This window comes from Haliotis asinina, chromosome 6 (genome assembly GCF_037392515.1).
Source record: "Haliotis asinina isolate JCU_RB_2024 chromosome 6, JCU_Hal_asi_v2, whole genome shotgun sequence".
Classification (NCBI taxonomy): Eukaryota; Metazoa; Mollusca; class Gastropoda; order Lepetellida; family Haliotidae; genus Haliotis; species Haliotis asinina.
In genome coordinates this window covers 12,020,055-12,042,880 of record NC_090285.1, presented here as the reverse complement: position 1 = coordinate 12,042,880, position 22,826 = coordinate 12,020,055, and the positions used below count along the sequence as shown (strand labels likewise).

General features: G+C 39.8%; 1 pseudogene; it reads right to left on the bottom strand.

Annotated features, from left to right (window-relative positions):
• Positions 1-204: 204 nt before the first annotated feature.
• LOC137286867 (probable cytochrome P450 12e1, mitochondrial) lies at positions 205-12,289 on the bottom strand (annotated as a pseudogene).
• Positions 12,290-22,826: the final 10,537 nt, after the last annotated feature.

The following is a 22,826-nucleotide window of genomic DNA, read 5'->3' as shown; positions in this document are numbered from 1 at the left end:
TAGAATATGATACACGGCTTTAGAACAGTTAATCATAAATTACCCTTCGTTCATCTTCCTCTTTGTTCATATTGTAAATTATCTGTATGTTCTCTATGTCACACCGTGTGGTTTATGAGGTTAAACTTCTTCTTGTTCTCATTCGTCGTCGTTGAGAATTATTTGAAGGATTAAAGCAACAATCTGCCCCCTGTGTACGCGCCTTTACCTTGGTGTGAACGTGAAGCTGATTGGCTTCTTCACTTGACCAAAAGTTGTGTAAATTATGTCATAATTTCGATCTCCTTCAGATACCGTCACTTTGAAATTCTGTACAATCTGCAAGGCACATAGGGGTATGGGTTAACTGACACTGTAAGACAGTGTTTTATACAATAAAGATTATGCAGTCCATCATAGGTTCTCTTGCTTTACGAATCGCAGCACTTCTACCATGCGAGAAACAAAGATATGGTAGCGACTGGTTCCGATGCACTTGCCATAACAGAATGCGGACTGATGCTATGCTTGATTATTTAGAATATGAAAGAAGAAGAAGATGAAAAAGAAGAAGACTTTCTTAATGCAGACATAACTATCTGAAAATCGCATTCAGAAGAGAGATTTTAATTCGTTTGTGATAGTAGTCTTACGAGCCAGAGCCCCGTTTCACTAAACTCTCTCAAGCCCAAGATCTCGTAACTTTTCTCGTAGCATTTGGACCACATATATAACAGTATAGGAGGGACGAGTGCTACGGGGAAAATAATAGGCTTACGAGTGTTTTGTGAAAAGGCTAGATTTTCAAAAGCTCTTAGCGTTAAGACAGTCGTACGTAAATGTTCATGTATGGCAATTTCGGCTGTCTTAGCGCTAAGAGAGCTTCGACAATCTAGGTCCTGGGCCCCGTTACACAGTGATCATAACACTACGATTGTCTTAAGCCAGTGTTACGGTATATGTCGTACGACAGTCGTTGGGTTGCGGTCGCATTGGGAATTGGGTATCAGTGAAGTATCATGACGTCATACTTCGCAATCATAATTGAATCGATGTACTTGATAATCACACATGCTGTATCTGTACCAATACTTACATACACATGTCCGTGACAACAACAGCAACGACAACAACAACAGCAACAGTTGCAGTAACAACAATAATTAACACCTTTGTCACTGCAAGCCAAAGCTCCTGCTCAGCAAAACGACGACCGATGCATTTTCGGTGACCAAACCCGAACGGCAAGAGGGCAACACCCGGGTAGGCTTTGTCCCTCTTCTTGCTGGTCCCATATCGCAGACAGCGTTCTGGTAGAAACTCATTTGGGGACTCGAAATACTCGCTGTTCAGAAGGAGGCGGCGATTGTTGCAAACTGCCACAGTCTGGAGGGACAAATTCATGTAGAACTGTTATTCCATCGGACACTAGTGCAGGCTTGAGTGGATACTGGTGCTGCTGTTCGCATAGCAAGTTTGCATGCATTGGTCTGGCAAGATCAATCCAGTGCATATGACTGTTAACATTAAATTATGTCATTGACTGGTCGCAATGGCTTAAAACACACAGATCATTCAGTGTAGAAGGCATTGTATATTTACTTGAACTGAATGTCGAGAAGACTATATAGCGATAGCAAATTTGCAGTCCGACAGTAGTAAATACAAATTTGTAATTTTTGGATAGAACCTCGGCACTGATCACATGTAAAGAAATAATCGAAATGTAAGAAATCGTTTGCAGCTTTTTCTGAGATTTTTCTCATGCATCAGCCCTACTACTATATTGTCTGATCCCGACTTTGATGTTTACAGAGGCGCTTTTGAATGGCAGGCAGACAGACTGAATATTTATTACAGTTTCACCATGTACATATATCTATTATGAATTCTTTGATAAATGTGTAACACACATACAAGCCATTCCTTCTGAGGTTATGTGAGACTATTTTGAAAGAAAAACATAATTATCTACATACATAGTACTACTGCTTGACAAGTATTAGATGAGCAACGACCTGACAAAGGACCCCAGTTTGCATATATGGGAACGCCTTCCAGAGCATTCCATTTGAAACAAGAGGGAAACAGATTGTCGTCTAAATATTGAAATGTTCAATCAATGATTTATGTCATGACAGTGTTTTACAGAACCAATTCGTTCTACGAGACACGAGACAGTAGCGGTATTGATTTCACGCCACGGTTAGCATGCATTCACGTGCTTAATCGCCAATCTACCTGAATGGAACCAACTGTATTCGTCCAGAATACTTGCCCCGCCTGCTGGTCACAAACGCGTTCACTGCGCTGGCTCATCTAATACTTGTCAAGCAGTATACATGGAATACTGTAAAGGACATTCTTGCAATCTCGCATCCTCGCTATCTCGACCTTTGGAAATGAGCTAAAAATGCCACAAATGCACTTTTTGTTCTTGCAGTAACCACACATCCGGTTATCTATGGGTAAGATATAAACATGAACGCTTACTTTTATGAGATTTCATATTATCGATTCTTTTGTTGTTAGTATATGTGCACATTTTGTGAGGGCGGTCAACAAACAGTGTTTGCATGTACATGTTTGCTCTTTTCGAACCACATCATCACTGACTCGCAGTATAGTTTTTCGCCCAGTAACATTCGTTATACTTTATATATATCACAAGTGTTGCTCAAGCAAAAAAAAACCAAAACAAACAACAAACCCCACCCCCCACCCCCAAAAAATAAAAATAAAAAGCCAAATAAACGAACCAGAGCTAAAGTTAGACCCAAAGAAAGTAAATGAGGTTTGATTAAGTAGCGTTAGGGTTTATCGATCATCAGGTTAAGCTGGGAAATTGGGTCTCGGGATTTGTATCAGTGTGGGCCATTTTGAAGTGTATTGTCCCAATGAGAAAACCTGGGCTCATTGCTTCCTTTCATGTTGTTGAAAGTAAACGAGTTATGTAACACTTACTCCTACAGGGACCAGGAAGTCTCCGATCTGAACATCCTTTGGGATAATTCGCAACGTTCCGAAGGGCAATGGGAAATTTAACCTGGAAGTTTACATAGAGAAGAATGAAAGATGTCTTTTTACATTATCGGTCTCCATTATCGCATTTAATGTGAAAATAGTGCCCTTCGAGTTGGTGCCCTTGGTGTTTATGACAACATTTCTCAGCAGGAGTAAACAGAGAAGGGTTACACGGATTGTACTCATGGGTGATTCGATGGATTATGAGTCACAGCGTATGCATTTTGCGAAAATGGAAGTCAATGCAAAATACGCCTAATTAAAATACACAATCTATTCTCTACCATTCAAGAGTAAGTGAGCGAATAGGGTTGTTTGTACAATGATTTCAGATTTGTTCCAGCAATCTCACGGCAGGGGACACCGGAGATAGAAAAGAGGATGGTGGGTGAAGCCTATTTGATATTCAGATTCGAACGCTTTTATCTGAAAGACTATGAGCACGAGAACATCGGGGTCAGAAATGATCTTCAGTTGCCCATGCTTGTTGGGCGACTAACGGGATATCGGACTTGGCTGACATGTGTCATCGTATCCCAAGTATGTACGTTGACTTGTTTGACACATGCCATCGTATCCCAAGTATGTACGCTGAATTGTTTGACACATGCCATCGTATCCCAAGTATGTACGTTGACTTGTTTGACACATGCCATCGTATCCCAAGTATGTACGTTGGCTTGTTTGACACATGCCATCGTATCCCAAGTATGTACGCTGACTTGTTTGACACATGCCATCGTATCCCAAGTATGTACGTTGGCTTGTTTGACACATGCCATCGTATCCCAAGTATGTACGCTGAATTGTTTGACACATGCCATCGTATCCCAAGTATGTACGCTGATTTGACACATGCCATCGTATCCCAAGTATGTACGTTGGCTTGTTTGACACATGCCATCGTATCCCAAGTATGTACGTTGGCTTGTCTGACACATGCCATCGTATCCCAAGTATGTACGTTGGCTTGTTTGACACATGCCATCGTATCCCAAGTATGTACGTTGACTTGTTTGACACATGCCATCGTATCCCAAGTATGTACGCTGGCTTGTTTGCCACATGCCATCGTATCCCAAATATGTACGCAGGCTTGTTTGACACATGCCATCGTATCCCAAGTATGTACGCTGACTTGTTTGACACATGCCATCGTATCCCAAGTATGTATATCGATACTCATGTTGTTGTTCACAGGATTGTATGATCCAGGCTCGATTATTCAGATCCAGACTGCCGACATGTAGTTGGAACATTGCTGAGTGCGGCGTAAAACTAAATTCACTCACTCACCTGAATGACTCCTTCATGCACGCCCTGTAGTACTCCATTTTGGTCATGTGATCAGCCAGGGTGGGGGCTGCCCTTTGGACCAACAATATCCAGGGTCTCCTCATACAACTTGTCCTGCTTGCTGGGGCTCAGGGCAAGACTGAGTAGCATGAACTCAACGTTCTTAGCAGTCTGTGGATGTACAAGATGCAAGATACAACAAGATACAGCCCTACCATACTGCAGTACAAGGTGTGGATTCATACAAGTTATGAAAGGGTGTAATCTTTATTTGTTTGTTTGATTGTACAGGTTTCTATCCATACCAGCTGACATGCATCAGCCATGTCAGACAGTATCATTTCCATACAGAGCCTATCATGGGAATAATAAGTTATTATACGTCCGGTACATACAGGAACTACATCCTTGAAACAGAAAGGAATATACTACGCCTAATTGAAAACTTTTAAGTCCTCATACCAAAATATTTATCAAATCGTACCTATAGATTATTGCTGGACATCTTTGAAAATCATACACTAGCCTGTAGTATGGAAGTAATTGTTGACTTCATGAGTTAAGATTATGTTTAATAAAAGCTGGCTGTTTTGTACAATGTACAATGCCAAAGTGATATTATGTCCATATCTGTTCCGGTGTAAGCTCTCTGGATGCATACGCTGATGTTAGTAATTGTCAGATCGGTATGAGGCATGGAATTACATATGGACATCACCTATAATACAGCAGAAATAATGTATACCAATGTATGAAACAGCGTCTACCCGGCGGCCCGCTGTTTGCTCGTTACATGGCGGGCTTACAACTTTATTTCATAGCTTGCCCTGTGAACCAATTTACCATGTCATTGACTACGGGTGTTTTGAAAATAGTTTACAATTATGGTAGCTAGCTATAGATGACGTCTGTATGTATAGATCATGATAAATGAAACCGTACCTTCCACAGACCAGCCTACCCTTTTATCTACCACTAAACGTGTTTGGTCTAAAGAATGCTTTCAGTGACCAAGTTGTTTTTGTTAAATTTGCTGTTGCGCATTTTACTTTTTAACAAGGAGAGTTACAAATCCCCTGTGCTCACTGCACGAATAACATGCAGAGACCAGTCTTGCCAAAGATACTGACCATTCTGACTTTAGCTGTTTGTCTCATGCGGATGGCAGTGACACTAAATCAAGTTATGCTTTGTAAAATATGTTTTTGCATATGTGTAAGTTTGTCTCACTATAAGTGAAAAGACGTGTATGTTTCATGCTTCAGAAAAGGTTCCATTTCAGAGCACATGGCAATGGGTACATGGAGGCTGCCATATTGTGTTCTACGAAAACATGAACTTGTAAAGATAGGGAATGATAAGCGGAATGCAATAACCAAAGCGGAACATATCAAATCCTTCATAACAATAAGTAATTCTTTGATAACAGTATTTTAACACTTTAGTTCAATTTCCTCTTATTAATACGGAGCTGTTCACGGGGCCAGCAACAGTTTACAGTTATCAGCACCGTGGGCTTCCTGTTTTTTACACTGAGTATACCTGCTTGTTACAAACCACATTTGCACACATGTCTATTTAAAGTATTACTTCGACCACTATTGTAAAATAGTGCAATTGAAAGAAGACCAGACTCCCTAACTCTGTAACACTACGACCTCAGGTGATTAAACTGTATTACGTTTGACTGAAGAATGTGATCATTCTCGTATTAACGTGCTAGTTAAGGCTTTGTCTGGAGCTAGCCGATTTCGAGACGTGGCAGCTTAATGTTGGAAAAATTGAAAAAGAAGCCGCAGATAATAGCCATTTAACACTTGGACAATGATGCAGAACCAGTGAGTGGAGGCATGGAACAAATACGCCAAGATCTGTTTCAGTGGATATGCATGTAATCGGCACAATTCTCGCCCCAACAGCATGCTATGAATGAATGAATGAATGAATGAATGAATGAATGAAAAAAACACTGTTTGGGACTGACCGAGTATGTGCCAGCGGTTAGTAGGTCCAGCATGATGGCCTCATCACTTTCCTCTGTCAAATTAGGATGAGCCTGCACCTGAAGAATGAGATTTGGCTCTTCGGCGTCAAAGGTTCCTGCCTTTATTTCACGATCGAACTTTACCATTGCTTCTCTAATGTGGATACGCCCGTAGCTGGAAGTGGATAATGAACTTTTACCATATTTGGGAACCATTAAGCACTGTGTTTTCGTAGTAACATAAGCATCGAGCCCACTTTCCTTTTTGGACAATTGTTTAGATGACACGGACATGAATATAGCTGTGTCTGACAGACAAGGTGTCCACGAACAGAAGATACAAGATACCCAAATGTTTCTGGCAAACCCTATGCAAATTTTGTACAGCGAAATTCAAATTCTTTGTTGTCATTGGTTACAGATTTAAGAGACCCGTTTTTACGCTTTTCACAGATTTTGTTTGAACGTATTTACGTATGCTTTCTAAATCGAATCGTCAAAATACTCACCCATTAGCCTCCCTTGCGACGTTTTCAAAGCGCTTGTACAGCTTTGTTGGATAGACTTTGTACAGAGATAAGCCAATGTCTTCATAAAACAAGGTAAATGCCTGGATTGCTTTGATGTAGCTGGCGTTCTCAGGGGACGGGCTGCTGCCATCGGGTGCCATGAAACCAAGGCGTTTGTTGAAGGCCACTACCCCGATACCTGGGCAATGAATTTCTAATATGTCATTTTGGCGTGTTCTTGGCGTGACACGACTTAGGTTAAACGAATATGGATATAATAAAGAAGTTCGAAATGTTCAAAATGTTCTCTACGTTTTGTCATTGAAAGTAGCTTTCATACAGATTTCACTTTAACATCACCATCACCATCAACACCATCGGCGTCATCAATCTTTCTGCGTGAGAACTAATCCAAGAGACACTAACACATAGATAAGCTCTTGTATGCGAGCAGCGGAACAAGGTAAACATTTCCAGGTAACGTTCCCATAATTACTTTGTGATGCTTGCTAGAAGAAAGAAATGTATCGATTGAATGGGTTAGAGACATTCCGGCTGAAGAGCCTTTTCAAACCTACTTTCTGTTGCATATTTGAAAAGCTCATTTCTGAATTCCTCTGGAGTGTATTTGATTGCTGGCATTCTGGCAATGAGGTCGTTTGCAACGGCAGCCTGAGCGTCCACGTATACGGCGGCAGAGCGCGGTTTAAGAAGGTACTGTTGGGTCGCAGAGCGGGCACGGTGCCATTCTGGTCCATTTCTGAATTCGTGATCAATGAGAGAGCATGAAAACAACATGATCAAGAAATTGTAGCTATCACAATGTCAAATTGCATTTTGCAACCACATCTTAAATAGTATGTGCACAGTTTTCCTGCAAATTATATGTTACAAGTCTCACGTGTGCATTACATCACATCACTCTCTGGGTATCTTGTATCTTCTGTTCATGGTCACCTTGTCTGTCAAACACAGTTAATCCCATGTCCGTGTCGTCAAAACATTTGTCAAAACAGGAAAGAAACAACTTACCAAAACGGAAAGGAAAAGACATCATTTACGCACACACCGTCATCGACGTCCTTTTCTCATACACCTACACTGACGTCTTTTACTCATACACCGTTCCCAAGGTCCGTATCTTATAATCGTCTTCGACATCCTGTATTCACACACCTTCATCAGCGTCCTATACCAATACACCTTCATCAACGTGTTATACTCATACACAGTTATCAACGTCCTATACTCACACATCTTCATCAACGTCCTATACTAAAACACCTTCATCAACCTACTCAAACACAGTCATCAACGTCCTGTGCTCATACACTCTAACCAACGTCCTGTACTCATACACCGTCATTTTTCGTCCTGTTCTCATACACCTTCATTGACGTGCTATACTCAAACACCATGATTGGCGTAATTTACTTTTAAACGGTTCTCAACGCTCGTATCTTATACATCGTCTCCGACGTCCTATACTCATCTACCTTCATCAATGTCCGTATCTCATATACCATTCTCAGCGTCCGTATCTCATACACCCTTCTTAACATCCTATCCTCATACACTTTCATCAACGTGAAAATCCTATATCCATGCACCATCCAAAATGTACACAAAAATGATACACTAAACAAAACCAGTACAATATAAAGAAACATAAATATTTTAATGAAAAAGTCTGAAGAACAGGACTCACACAAGGGACATCCCTCGTTCCTGGTTGTTTGTTTTTGGCGTACACGTCGAACAGCTCAACTGGAGCCCTGGCGGGGTATTTGCCCTCGTTCCTGAAGATGATGTCCATATGCTCGGGGTCCTCCGTCACCACCGACTTCCCAAGGAACTCCATCCTGAACGTCGGCCCGAATTTGTTGTGTAGGGAATCGAGAATCTTTTGTATCTCCTGGCTGTTGTACTGTGCTGAAACACATAGTAAGCAGAAAGTGTGATTTGGGTTTCATGCCGCGTTTGACACTTCTAAAGCGAAACAGGACTGACGCGTAAACAGGAGGACATTTAAACCGTAGGTCTGCCATAAACTGCGTGAGCAGTTCATGAGTGAGTGAGTTGTGTTTTACGCCGATTATAATAATCCTCATGCTAATTATGTTTCTTTCTGGAGCATTTCGCGTGGCGGGCGAACGTTTACACAGTTCACAATAAAGAGATGACCCGTGAAGGTCCGGGGTAGAATAGGCCTACAGCAATCCATATGCATGCTTGCCATAAAAGGCGACTCTGCTTGTCGTAAGAGGCGACTAACGGGATCGGGTGGTCAGGGTGGCTGACTTCGTTGACACATGTCATCGGTTCCCAGTTGCGCAGATCGCTGATTATGCTGTTGGTCCGCTGGATTGTCCGGTTCAGACTCGATTATTTGCACACCGCCGCCACACGGTATATTGTTGAGTGCGGCGTAAAACAAGACTCACTCACCCAGTAAAGAGATAAAGGCATTAATCGCTTTGGTTGTACCAATGAGTACGGGTATAAATGAAAGTCTGTTCGAAATTGGGATTTGAACCCATGATAAACAGACCCTGCTACGATGAAGGGACGCAACTCCTGGCATACCATGCATCACATTAGGTAATGACAAAGTAACCGGAAATTTAATTCAAGCGCTGTGCCCACGTCGGGAAATAAATCTGGAAAATGGGCATTAGTTCATAGGTAGTATTTTGAATGAATGGTGTTATGACATGAAAACGAGTGAGTTACTATTATGATATTTACAGATTAAGATAGATATGCAGCAGATTGGGTTTGGGTGATCCTGGCTCATCATCAGCTCATAAGTCTCATTATCAGCTCAGGGCCCTCGCCCCTTCTAAAGCCCAGACAGCGAATGGGACTTCTCCCAGGAAACACTGCCTAGTCGAACCCACCAAGAACTTTGAGGGAGAATATAAAGGCTCCCCAACACTACAGCCTTCTGCATTACCCAGATTGTCAGAAGGGCTGGGCTCCCGGTGGAGAACCCGGGCACTCTCCTGATCTGCTCCAAGAGATCAGGAGGTACCAAACCAAGGGCACCGAGAACAATGGGGAGCCTGACGACAGTGTACTTGGGATCTTCCACAAGATGCCATGCCAATATCACTGAAATAGCCTCCTCTAAAATCATTTTCTGCACAAGAAGTTGATCCTTGCACCCCCAACATCCCTTTCGCGCCCCCTTCTGCTCTCTGTAAATTATCTCATTGGACAAGCAATAAGATGACACGAGGTTTGTCTAACACCCTGCGAATAATTTGTGTTGAGTATTTAGACATGTGATAAGGCGAGAATTTTTTGGGATCAGTCAAGTCTCCTTTCTTGGGGAGAAGTATTTAGACCCTTGCAGAACCATAGAGAAGAATTGAAACAGTGAAGGAGTGGTGCTTGGACAGAATGAAACAGTTTCCAATACCGGTTTCGAATGCCATCAGGCCCTGGAGCTGTATTAGATTTGGACTTCTTTATAAGAATCTTCAGGCAATCTTGTGAGATGTAACAGACAAACGACCTGGTTAATTTCTCATACATTGCATGGTCACAGTCACTGACCCATGGTGCCTCCAGGTTACAGTCGTCGGGTATGGACCAGAAATGTTTCCAGAACCTTTCATTGGCAGTCATGGGAGGCCGTTTATCATGCTCATCAAAACCACTTGTCTTGAGTTGCCTGTAGAATTGCGTTTCATTATTTCTAAATAGTGTATTTTGTTTGATAAATTTGTTTTTCTTTTCCCATTTTATTATAATTATTATTATAGTTAGAGCTATTGATGTATTAGTGCTTCCCATCCGTATCAAACTGACACATTACGATCTAATGTTGGTATACTGACGAAAGGATTCTTCATACTACTATACTTCGTATAGTATCATGAACAATAAAATTACAAATGCGATCTTGAAATAGGATTCGTTTTAATCTACGACTGTTACTGCAATTAGTATCACCTACCACCCAGCGTATTATGAAAATTGGAGACGCTATCAATTTATTGCGATACAATCGATATTTGTCACAAGGCGTGCTACAAATTGTTATGTATACACCCTACTGCTCTAAATCTAATTGATAAATTTATCTCGTCATAGAAACGTTAAATGCAAAATATAAGCTAACATCAATGACATATTCATGGCTCATAAACAAACATCAGTGACAAGAATCTCACGACTAAGTGCCCTATCATCTACAACACCCACAATTTACAAAACAACCAACATTGGTCTAAAGCCAATCCAGACGAGAACACTCAGAGACTGGAAATTGCATTTAATGTGCGTATTTCGTTAAAACTACAAAAAAAACAACAAATAAGTAAATAACAAATAAATAAAAAAAAATGCAAAGATTGTTCCCATTACAAGAAAGGCAATTAGTAATTTCGATGCAGTGAATGGATAGCGCCATGAGCTGTCATGACGTTCGGTTATATAATAATAATGTTATTACAATAACAATAAATAATAACAAATATTATAATCATTATAATAATGTTATTTTTTGCGCCGACAATCCAGCGCGATGCTGCTCTCTGGAGTTACATCATTACCCTGGCGGAATGTGCTCTCGAAGCTGCTACTAAGTGCTAAGCGTCCCGTATAGGTCCTCTCAGTTACCCACTTAAAATAGCTGAGTTAGACTGTGTGCAATGTGGACGAAGTGCCTTGCCCATCGACACAACACTGTATGAGACCCAGGTCACACATTTGTGTGTCTCCACCGGGATTCGAACCCGAACCTTTAACATGAGTGGCCAGCATGACAACCACTACAACGCCGTGCTTCACATGAAACATTTGCCTAGATAAACATCACACAAGGCTGCATACAACTCACCCATGAAACATATATCAAGATAAACGCGTTACTTATGTGTGACACCCCTTTGAACACTACGTCCGTTATATCAAAACGAATCAGTTTCACGTGGACAATATTGGCGTATGTGGAAATTACAGGAGAATGATGGAGGAATTATAGATTAACGCTCTCGCGAAAGCCACGACCAATGACATCGTGCTGACAGACCCAGAAACATATCTGGCCCAACAATTATGATTCGTATCTTCGATTTTCAGTATAAACATGTTTGTTATCTGACATCGCATTCAGCATATTCCCAGCTATACGACGGCTCTATATGAGTAATAGAGTAGAGACCACGCAATCTATGTCAAGTCAAGTAGCCCATCTAACAGATCCGTTAGTTGCCTCTTACGCAAAGCATTCTGAACTTGATCTTCCCGAGCAGGTTTACCGATAATGTGCATGTGCACACAAACACTTACTGAAAGGGTACATGTGAGAAGCCTTTCCGACATAAGGAACTGCATGGACACCTCCAGGACCTGGCATTGCCTTGAAAGGTTTGGGCTCATACTGATCCAGAAGGTCCACGGCAGCAAATGTGGACTTTAGGCTTGTGTTGAGGTTCTTCAGTATCACGTTTCTCGAGTGCTGGGCTGCCCTTGTTAACAGACGCATGGTTTACTGGAAGGAAAACATCCTCGGAAATGATTAAACTAGTTAGATAAGGAGACATGTAAATATATTCTTGATCTCATTCATTACTACTAGCTTGTTTGAGTCTTCTTTACAACGTGGTAAACAATTGTTGAATATTCACCGTGAATTAAATTCATAAATTTGTTAAAAAATGAAATGAAGATAAATGTTCGTCTGAATTTCATCTGTAATGTTCGAAGGACTTTAAAATCCTACCAAAGATGTTACCAAAAGCATTGTGTTTCAAAACGTGAGAGGGATGGCGAGTATCTAAGTAATATTCCGAGGCGAGGAAGGTCTCAAATTGGTACAACTTTGGTGAAGAGAATCAGCACAGGCATTGTGTTCACAAACCCATACAAATAATCACCGCCAAAAGGAATTGGAACTCCGAATCATCTGTTTCTGGCCAAGGGACTCTGCACACATAGCGGTACCCTATACCGGAATATACTTCCCCTATTTTCGTTGAACCTGATTAATATTACACGACACAAGAACACAAATCAACACATCCTAGTGAATCCTGCGTACACATTCCATTACAGTGAATATGTTTACATGTGAAAGATGAATGCCCAAGGTGTCATGACATTTCAAGACGCTTCTACTCACAGCTGTAGTTTACCTTCAGGTTGTATCCTCAGAGAATTGTGAGTTTATGTTAGCTTATCGAGTGGTCTTTGTTATTTAAACCCCCCTTTCCTTTGTCCACTGACGTCTGAGGTCAGTCAGAGGTCTTGTCGTGGGTTGCCATGACGTCTTGACCATTTTGCCCATCTGTAATCACTAAGCCTATTACAATACCCAAGGCCAAGACCATTGGACAAGTCAAGCCTGAGGCTGGAACATGTACATGTTTCACATGACGTCGATGTTTCCGTCGATCAATATGTAAACCGACATCTAGAAAATGTCCCTGAACTGTGGGATGAACATCTCTGTCTAAGAATAAACCCGACGGTGAAACATGCGGACAGCAAGACGTGACACGTGACATGTATTGGGAAGGAAAATGATCTCTGAAAACGTCAAAGAAATATTTGACGTTCAGACAGAAACTATTGATATTTTTACCGTTTTATTGCTGTCGTTTTCATGTTACAGTTTTTATTGTGCTTTACAATTCCTCTGTTTTGTGTTATTTCTGTCCAGAATGTACATACAGGTCATCGTCTCATGGTTCATGGATATCACAGAGTTGCGGTATTTGTATAACATTAGTGTGAGCGTTACATACAGCGCTCGAGTCACGATATGGCTGAGATATTGCCGATGTGACGTTAAATATTAACCCCCTCACTCACTCACATACAGCGCTCGACATAACAGCTATTGCAAAGTTTACAAACTCCTTGACTGTGTAAATCCTTTGACCTCCAGGAATGTTTTGATACCTTCCCCTTTTGATGTTCAAAGAATGAGAACTACAGAAAAACAACGAACCAACTCTGTTCTAAACTTATCAAGATGAAGTGATAATAAATATGGTTAAACAGCGAAACACTCATAAATTAAAAATACGAACTATTCACCAGACCAGAGTGCCAATTCTGCTCATAAGTGGCGTTTAAACTATAAATTCAAATTCTGCCAGATATGGAACAGGGAAATCTACTCTTTTGGATTCCCAGATATACTTATAACCATTAGAATAAGGCAAAGATTAAACTTTAGGTGTCCAGTTAGTCTTATCACGTGAGGCCTCAAGGTACATCATAAAAATAACCTTGCCTAGGAAACAAAGAGATTGACATATTTAAGTGTCACCAATATGGGAAACAATATAGAGATGCGGACATAGGCAGAAGGCAAAAAGCCCTGCGTGCCAATAAATGAACTGATTTTATTTCCTCTATATTATCAACTAACCATGCTCAAGGCTCGTTTAAAAGGATAGGAACAACGTCTGATTCACATGTCTTTATTTAATAGGTGACTGTAATAATCTACTGGTTTAACAGTATGCAGTGAAATTTGTTTACAGAAAATATAACCTGTTTAGGCTCCAACTTAAACTGCATGCGAAAGTATCCCCATGGAACGCGAAGGGAGACCACTCAATCAACAAACGGTAATACCACTTTTCATACCTTGATGATTTGTTTTCAACAACGACCTCAAGTCTGTCCAGATTTACAGAAAGTGAATATCTCTGACTAAAATCATATAAGAAATTCATTAACACACAAGAATTGTAACCATAATAAGAGTAGCATCGCCAACACAACATCTTTGCCCTCATTGATGTGACTAACACTACAAAGTTCGTTATCGTTTGCTAGGTCAATTAAAGGGATACGTCATTACTTCATTCTAATTCTATTAATATTGTCTTAGTTTGGCTTAAATTGTTTATTAATATTCAAGAATACTGTTGGTCATGATTTAGTAATTCGCAGTCGATAGAAATATGTTTGCTCCTCTGTGAGGAGTTGTACAATATTATATATTCTATCCTCCTTTGACATCGGGGACGAATTCCGAGTTACTTGTAGCCAGGTTTTAGACCATTCTTCTTGGGTGGCGTCAAGGTCGACTTGTAGCACAGATCTGGGGCCAATTTCTCGAAACAAACTTAAGTTTTAACTCAAATCTCAAAATGAGTTTGACAATTTGAAACAGCTGAAATTTTTACTCAATTGCATTTTTTAGGCTAAATAATTTAAAAAACTAAAGAAATCTGTCCACCAAATTCAGATTGTCCACTATGTTTGAGCTGGATACCAATTTCCTTTCATTCTGGAAAATGTGTGTTCTTGCATTTTCTCAGATTTGAGCCAAAACTTGAACTTAAGTCAAAACTCAGACTTAAGTTTGTTTCGAGAAATCGGGGCCAGATATTTTCACTAATATGATACTATTGATTGGCAGGTTGGAAGCTGGTAACAAACAGTGCTTCATGGTTGACACAATCATGTAGAAATCTTTCCTTCCTTGTTAAGAAACAAACCGAATATTCCTTTCACAGCACAGCGAATGTTTCATGTCTAAATTTGCCCTAACACATTCAGTGCGAAATAACAGGTTTGTGTGACTTTTCATTAGTCAACTTCCATGATTTCATTTTGAGCAATATTGTAACAACTCTGGTCATCGTGTCTACCTTTCACAACTACTGAAATCCCGAAACATACTTTTGTGTTTTGTTTTTTTTTGTTTGTTTTTTTGTTTGTTTGTTGTTGTTGTTTTTTTTTGGGGGGTGGGGTTATGCAGTTTAACACAGTGAAAGCCATGCAAAGATCTACAGTAGGGTTCAATTGGGTTCAAACTCCTGTAGTTTTTTAAATAACCCTAGGAAAATATGACTGAAAAATTGAATATGCAGATGCGTCAGAACACAAACGAAATAAAACTTGCAAGAGAAAATGCCAACAAGAAATGTGCCTCAGTAGCACTTTCACTAATGAAGTAAACTAAGTGAACATGATATACAGAAATGGCTATTTTCTGTCACTAAAGAACCTGTGAAGATCCGGGTTAGAAGTGATGTTCAGCACACCGTGCGTGTTGTAAGAAGCTACTGAAAGAGTAAGGTAGTCAGGCGCACGGGCTTGGTTGACACGTGTCATCGTATCTCAACTGATTATATCTATAATAATGGTGGTGATTTTCCGGTCAATACTTGATATCCGCAATATTTCTGTAACACCATTAAGCAACAACCAAACCAGTAAATCTCCCACAGTGACTCAACTGTGTGTTGACTTTTTCTTTACAAATTGCTAGTGTTTTATTTTATCACAGAGAATTAACCTGATTATCTCACCGTAACAACGAAGGCCATCTCATTGTTCCGTTGTTTGTTTTGAAACAAAAACTGTCAGGTGCCTCCCTGGAGCTGATTAGGACCGCAGCATGCTTGTGGAATTTACTTCTAATCCCACTAATGTGATTACCCTATGTGTCATGAAGATGCGCAATGAACCTTCTAACCCAGCATGACTATATCATTGATCGAAAGATTCCTGCTTCACAATACGTCAATGACGCGAGCAAACGGAAAAACGTCTTGTTAGTTATGTGCTTCGTTTAACAATAGTTTATTTTTTTGTTATTTCACCTTATTGAATTTCGACGTCTTAAATAAATCAGTGTATTCAAACAATCCATTAATTCTAAATATCTATGTACGCATAGATTTATTAATATTTTTCTTAGTTTGAACACACAACCTTTCAGACAATGTTGGCTTAACATTCATTGCTGCACCGATTTTTGTCTTTCCTTCGCACCATACCCGTGAATCAGGGTTTAAACCATTTTCACTCGTCTGGAGAGTCGCTGAATATGAAAGATGTTTTCCACGAGATAACAAAATGAAATAGAAGCAACACTAATTATTTTTATAATTATAGCCATTAGTGAAAGGAAAAGGGGAGGTGAGATAGTCGAGTGGTTAGTCTTTCACTCGTCAGGCCGAAGACTCGGTTTCGAACCGCCACATGGGCTCACTCACTGTCATTAAATTGTAAGCAGTTTCTTTACGATTCCTGTTTTAAACAGACATAGGTTCGGTACCTCTTTTGCATAAACGTCCTGACTGAACCCGAGCAAAACAATTACTATGCGTGAGTGCTTTTAGTTTCACGAAAATCCAAGAACATCACTATAGAGGAACCAATTCCAAGGATCTGAGGAAAACGAAGTCGTCGTGAAAGTTAGCTTATTTTGTCAAAGAAATTTCAATAAACATTATAATTGTTCTTAGTGTTTTTATTCTGCCATTTCGGAAATGTCATGAAAGATGGATAACATGGTTTAGTGGAGTTATGAAAAAGGTCAAACATGACACCAATGAAAACATCATAGATACAGCTTCAATAAATGATATGATTCAATATTCACTTATTCATTGGTTGTCACAGTTTATGGTTTTATACCAGCATGAACTATTCTTACAGGAAAAAAACACCAGAATAAATTTAAGAATGAACCCTTCAGTCGCAAATGTCCACTTCACTGTACAACACCGTATGTTCGATGGCGACACAATCGCGATTATTGTGGCGTCGTGAGTTGACGTGGGGAAAACTTTTTCAAAAATATAACCAGTCCTGCATTTGCCGGTGGAAGGAGCCGAATTTCTACAGGAATGACAAGTGAATAAATTTTAGAACGAATCGTTCAGTCGCAAATGCGTGCGTTACTGCAAACCAACAACGTCCTTTCGAATGCACCGGGATTGTTATTATAGTGGCGTCAAATGGCGATATGAGTAGAACTTGTTAAAAACTGAACATAAGCGTTTGCAGCAAAAGTTCCTGTACGCACGAATAAAGCATTTGAAGGTACTCAGTTTACTGCACTGAAAAACTATCAGAGTCTGTTATTTGAAAATTACGTTAATGTAATAACTTATCTATTCGCGCATATATCTGCGGTCGATATGTTCATGGTCTGTCGTTAGCGCTGCGTTAGGTCAGTGACAAATGACAACACAAAAATACCATGATACTCTGCCCACGTTGCAAAAGTTCCTATGACTCCAAATTTCACCTATTCATATTACATTGCAGCTCATCACGCCGAAGATCTGGGTTCGATTCCCAACTTGGTTACAATGTGTGAAACACATTTCTGGTGTACCTTGTCGTGATATATTGCTGAAATATTAGTAAACGGAGTCAAACCAACTCACTCACTCACTACATTATTTCTACAGTGTAATAAATGATGGGATTGGAACGTATGTATTGTATGTTTGTTCAATAGAAATAATGAGTCTGCGATTCATGATTAAAAGATTGCAGACACGACCGCTGATCAGGATGAGAACAATGACTCCTGTTGTTAGTCATGTCGATACCAACGTGACTTGACATCCACAGGTCGTGGTGGATAATTTGGAGATGATTAGAGAGATTCAGTCACTTTCTAACCGTCTGGATGAAAGCCACGTGGAGTCAGTAATCAGGGCACGTGTCTGTATACAGGACAGGCACACTGGATGCTCTCAGGTATGTACAAACTGAAATTATAGAATGTGTTGTTCCATCCTTCACGGGCATTGTTTGTAGGGGAATCGACGTGCTCATGTCTGGTTTACGAAGTTGTTTATAGTATGCAAGTGAGTTGAGTATTTGAGAAGTTGCTCAGTTAAAACAAACAAACAAACAACAACAACTTAAAACACGATGGCCAAAGCTCATCCTAATGCTAATTAAGTGTTTACATAAGTATTTACCTGTCACTTTCTTTTCCTGTTTCGTGTTGTCTTCCATTGGCATGTGACGGCAAAGTTAAATGCTGAACAGTTGATTTCACTCCTCTAATAAACAGCTGGAGATATGAGTAGAGAAGACCGTTTCACTGGTTGTTTCTTTTCTAGCTACGATAGCTAGCTAAGATAAAGAAGTAGAAAGTATATTGGCTATTTAATCATAGCTTGACAGTTCCGGTTTATTAGAGAAGCTCCTCTGTCGAATTCACTGTCTATAGCAAGCCAGTCTGACGCGTAAGAAATGATCAGCAATTAAGGATGACATCCGGTGCTTCTTCTTCTTGACTACGGGCCCTGTCCAGGTTTTAAATACATGTTTCAGTCACGGAGTCAGTAATAATAGTGAATGCAATGAATTTTGTGCAATAATGGTATGCGAACATTTTTATTGCTGCTGAATGTAGTTCTTTTCAGTGATTTCTGAGAGCTGTTTGTATTTTGCGTTGTTTCAGGAACCCCATCGAGGTGATCTGTGTTATTGTAAGAAGACAAAACGAGACATTCAAACTATTAGATGTTCAAAAACCTGTGACTCAAAGTCTTGGAAACAGTTCACAGAAGGTTTGGGACAGGTTCGTAGCCAAAGTTGTGAGTGATATGGAATCCTCATGCTGGAGACGTTATGCAAGACAGCCCAGGCCATCGGTTGACAATTGACAGTGATGTTAGTGACCACAGTGACAGTGAATCTTCGGAGTACGGTTTTGAGACTCCCTCCGGGTATGTCAACCGTGCTCGGCTGTTACAGTGATTGTACAGACTCCCGTGTCACTAAATGTCTTAAAACAACATCAGTCGTATGGTAACTTGTTAAACAACGATTTTAGTGCTCTATATCAATGTGCCATATCTAGATAGTGGGTTAGTACGGGAAAACGGGAAAAAAAGAGAGATGAGAAAATTGTTGACGAATATTAGTTGTAACTCCTTGTAGCTTGTAATACATTGGTACGGTTTTGTAACAAACTGGCTATGAAATTTTGAAAGGGAATCTATTTCTGAGAACAGTCAAAACCGGGTGCCCATTTGCACTTAGATTAAAATCCACTTGAATCGAGTCGATGGTTCTGCTGGCGGAGATAGCCAGAGGGTCATCAAACGATCACGGGCATATTTGCATTTATCAGCGGCTCATGTTTTTCGGATACATTAATTATGACAACCATTGTATTTGAAAACACACCTGAGGATGGTCAAAACTGGATATTCCTTTTCACTATCGTTAAATATGTCATGTCCGTTCATACAAGTGTTGAGTTAATTTGAAAGTTAAAAGATTTTAATCAAATTTGGAATGGTTCGATCTATGTTGACTCACTCTTTTCAAACACTCTGTGTACCTCTTCAAGGCAAATCTGAAAACAAAGGGTGCATTCAATCGTGTTGACGTTTTTAATTTAACGAGACAAGTCTGCAAAATATTAATGCAGCATGTTTTAGCTGTAAGGATTCAATACAGATCCTGTTGTCGAAACAGTGTTGCAATGTGTCTTTGCCATGCGAAGAAACATTAAATTGATATACGGTTTCAACAGAAACTTACTGAACAGTTCCAATGTTTCATATTTTTAAAGCTATATGTCCCAATCACAAATAATTCTGTATAATATGGTAATTGCTCAAACAGGTTCACCATGATACATGAACATTAAGACATAGGGAAATCCCAACAGTTTTGTTTACATCTGATTTACTTAGCTGGGAAAATTTACCATATATATGTTTAGCATGCAGTTCAGGAATGCATGATCATATGAGATATTTAGAAGTCTCTCAAGTCAGTAATTCCTTTCCGATATAAGCATCATCAAGCATTGTGTACGCATTTCTGTGGCCCACATCGACAGACCTACGAACAACATTTCCTTCAAATGAAAATGTTAATTTTCAAAAGCCACTTTTTAAATTATTTAGTCTGTAATATTAAATATATTCTAGATGCAGCTGAGTCCGTAATGATATTGTCTTTTGATGATATATTCATACCATTATCACCCAGTTTGTCCTTCAAACGTTTGTAGAATTATTATGTTTTCGACAGAAATTGAGACTGATTGATTAATGACTTCTAAAGATATGTTATAGAGATAATGTTGTCCATGCAACATATTGTAGGCATGTATTACGACTCGGCCTTTGGAGAAAATAACATGTCGAAAAGACTGGAAACATGTAAGTTGAAGATTTTTCCACAATACTTCTCTAGTTAGTGAAGCAAGGTAAACGACGTTCGCCTATTATAATCACTCATCTCCTAGATGAGCACTCAGTAACTTCTGAGATAATATTCTAATTTATAATCAGTTAATGATCTTATTTTAATCAGTTAATGATTAATCTTCGTTTTTGAAGGCTTCCTTAACAACCTCAATCTTCTGTAATGTTCACGACACCATCGCCCCGCAGACATAAACTAGGGCTGATGACGTCAGTCTTCTAATGCCATCCCCCCAGACCAATCGTTCTGAAAAAGCACTTATTTAGTTCCGTGAGGCAGACTCGCTTAAATATGTTGACATATAAGACCTTGGCCGACTTCGTTCAAACGATTACTCAGGGGATATTACAAAGGCTGACATTTGTTAGTCTTCTATTCAAACATGAGTTTTGTCTGTCTGTTTTCGACGGTCTTCTTTCCTCAAATCAACACAGTACCTTGAGAGAACTCTTTACACTCTGGGATGAATAAAGGCTGGATCTCGGTTAACTACTTTCATGCTTTGATCTGAAGAACAACACAGCCTGTCAGACGAGACTTTACAGCTAATTAAAATTGTTTATATTAACTTTTTAAAAATAATCAAACTTTAGACCTATTTTCTATGACCTCATCGGAGCTCTATTTGTTGTAACGCCATGCTGTGGGATCCAGTGTTTTTCCGTATTACAGTGTAATCATGTAATAACTCTTGCCTAGTGGCAGCAAGAGTTGTATACTCCCTAGTGAGTTGAGACTGATACCACGATGTGACACTGAGACGTACATCTAATGATAGAGGGAAATAAATACCAGCGACTTGAGCAAGCAGAATTTGCATGGATATGTGCTCTACATAAATATCCTACAATTAAAAGCAGTTAGAGTCCTTTTAGTAGTCGTGATGAATCTTCATGGAGTTTGATGCACGGAGATCCGGATTAAAACTGGAACCCATGCTTGTCGTTAGAGGCGCCGAACGGGATCGGATGGTTAGACTCGCTGCCTTGGTTGACACATGTCATCGTATCCCAGTTGCGTAGATCGATGATGACAGCATTGTCTGGTTCAGACTCGATTATTTACAAACTGTCGTCATGTAGCTAGAATATTACTGACCACGGTGTTAAAGATCCAGCTAACCAGCCAACCTACCAACCAATTTCATGGTGCTAACAGTCTGTATATTACACACCAACCCTTATACCTAACCAGTAACGATACTTTATTCACTATTCACAAGAAACCTGTCACGCACAATGCCAATGATCATGCAGTTATTCACATGATGAATTACTTTAAGGGTCCAAGGTTTCATTTAACGTCCCCTAGGTCAACGTACGCGTGTAAGCGTCTTTGAATCAAGCAAAACGAAGTCGTGAAAGATGAAATGTGATTAAAGATGGCGCCTTGAGAGGACGCTGATTGCAGTGTGCTGCGTTTTACATCTCATTAAAGGTCACACACTTTGATGGTGACTTTAAAACGTTTAAGAAACGAGACGTAGGGGAATATTTCTATTGTTTTAGATAGATTGGATGAGATGAACCTTCACAAGTTTCACATAAAGTATAAAGTTTATAAAAGAACAACGTAAGATTAAATATTTGAAAAGAGCAGAAGGGAATCAGCATCAAGGCAGAAGACAGGAATGCTCAACTCTTAACTGGTAATTGCCATAAAAATACAATAACTGACAGCTGGTGAATCACGAAGGTAGTACATCTCATAGTATTTTTCTCTTTCTGGGTGACAAATTCAATCAAACGAATGAATTGGGTACAGTTCGTTCTAACAGTAGATCAGCTGCATAAAGGCGAGTTGTTTTGATGTTTGAGAAAAGCCGAAGGAAATCATATGTAATTATCCTACTACAAAGCCGACAAGGCCAGATCAAGGTCAAGCCGGATTCGAACCGGATGGATTTCAGTTCAGGGTATTGTGACTTACTGGACACCGTTCCATTACGATATAGCTTGCCCTTATGGTAGCCAGATGAACTTCGAATCGAGGTTCCAGCTCTTGAGATGCCACTTCCGCAAAATATAGATTCCTATAGACATATTTTTCTTAGATAGGGTTGGACATAAAAATGG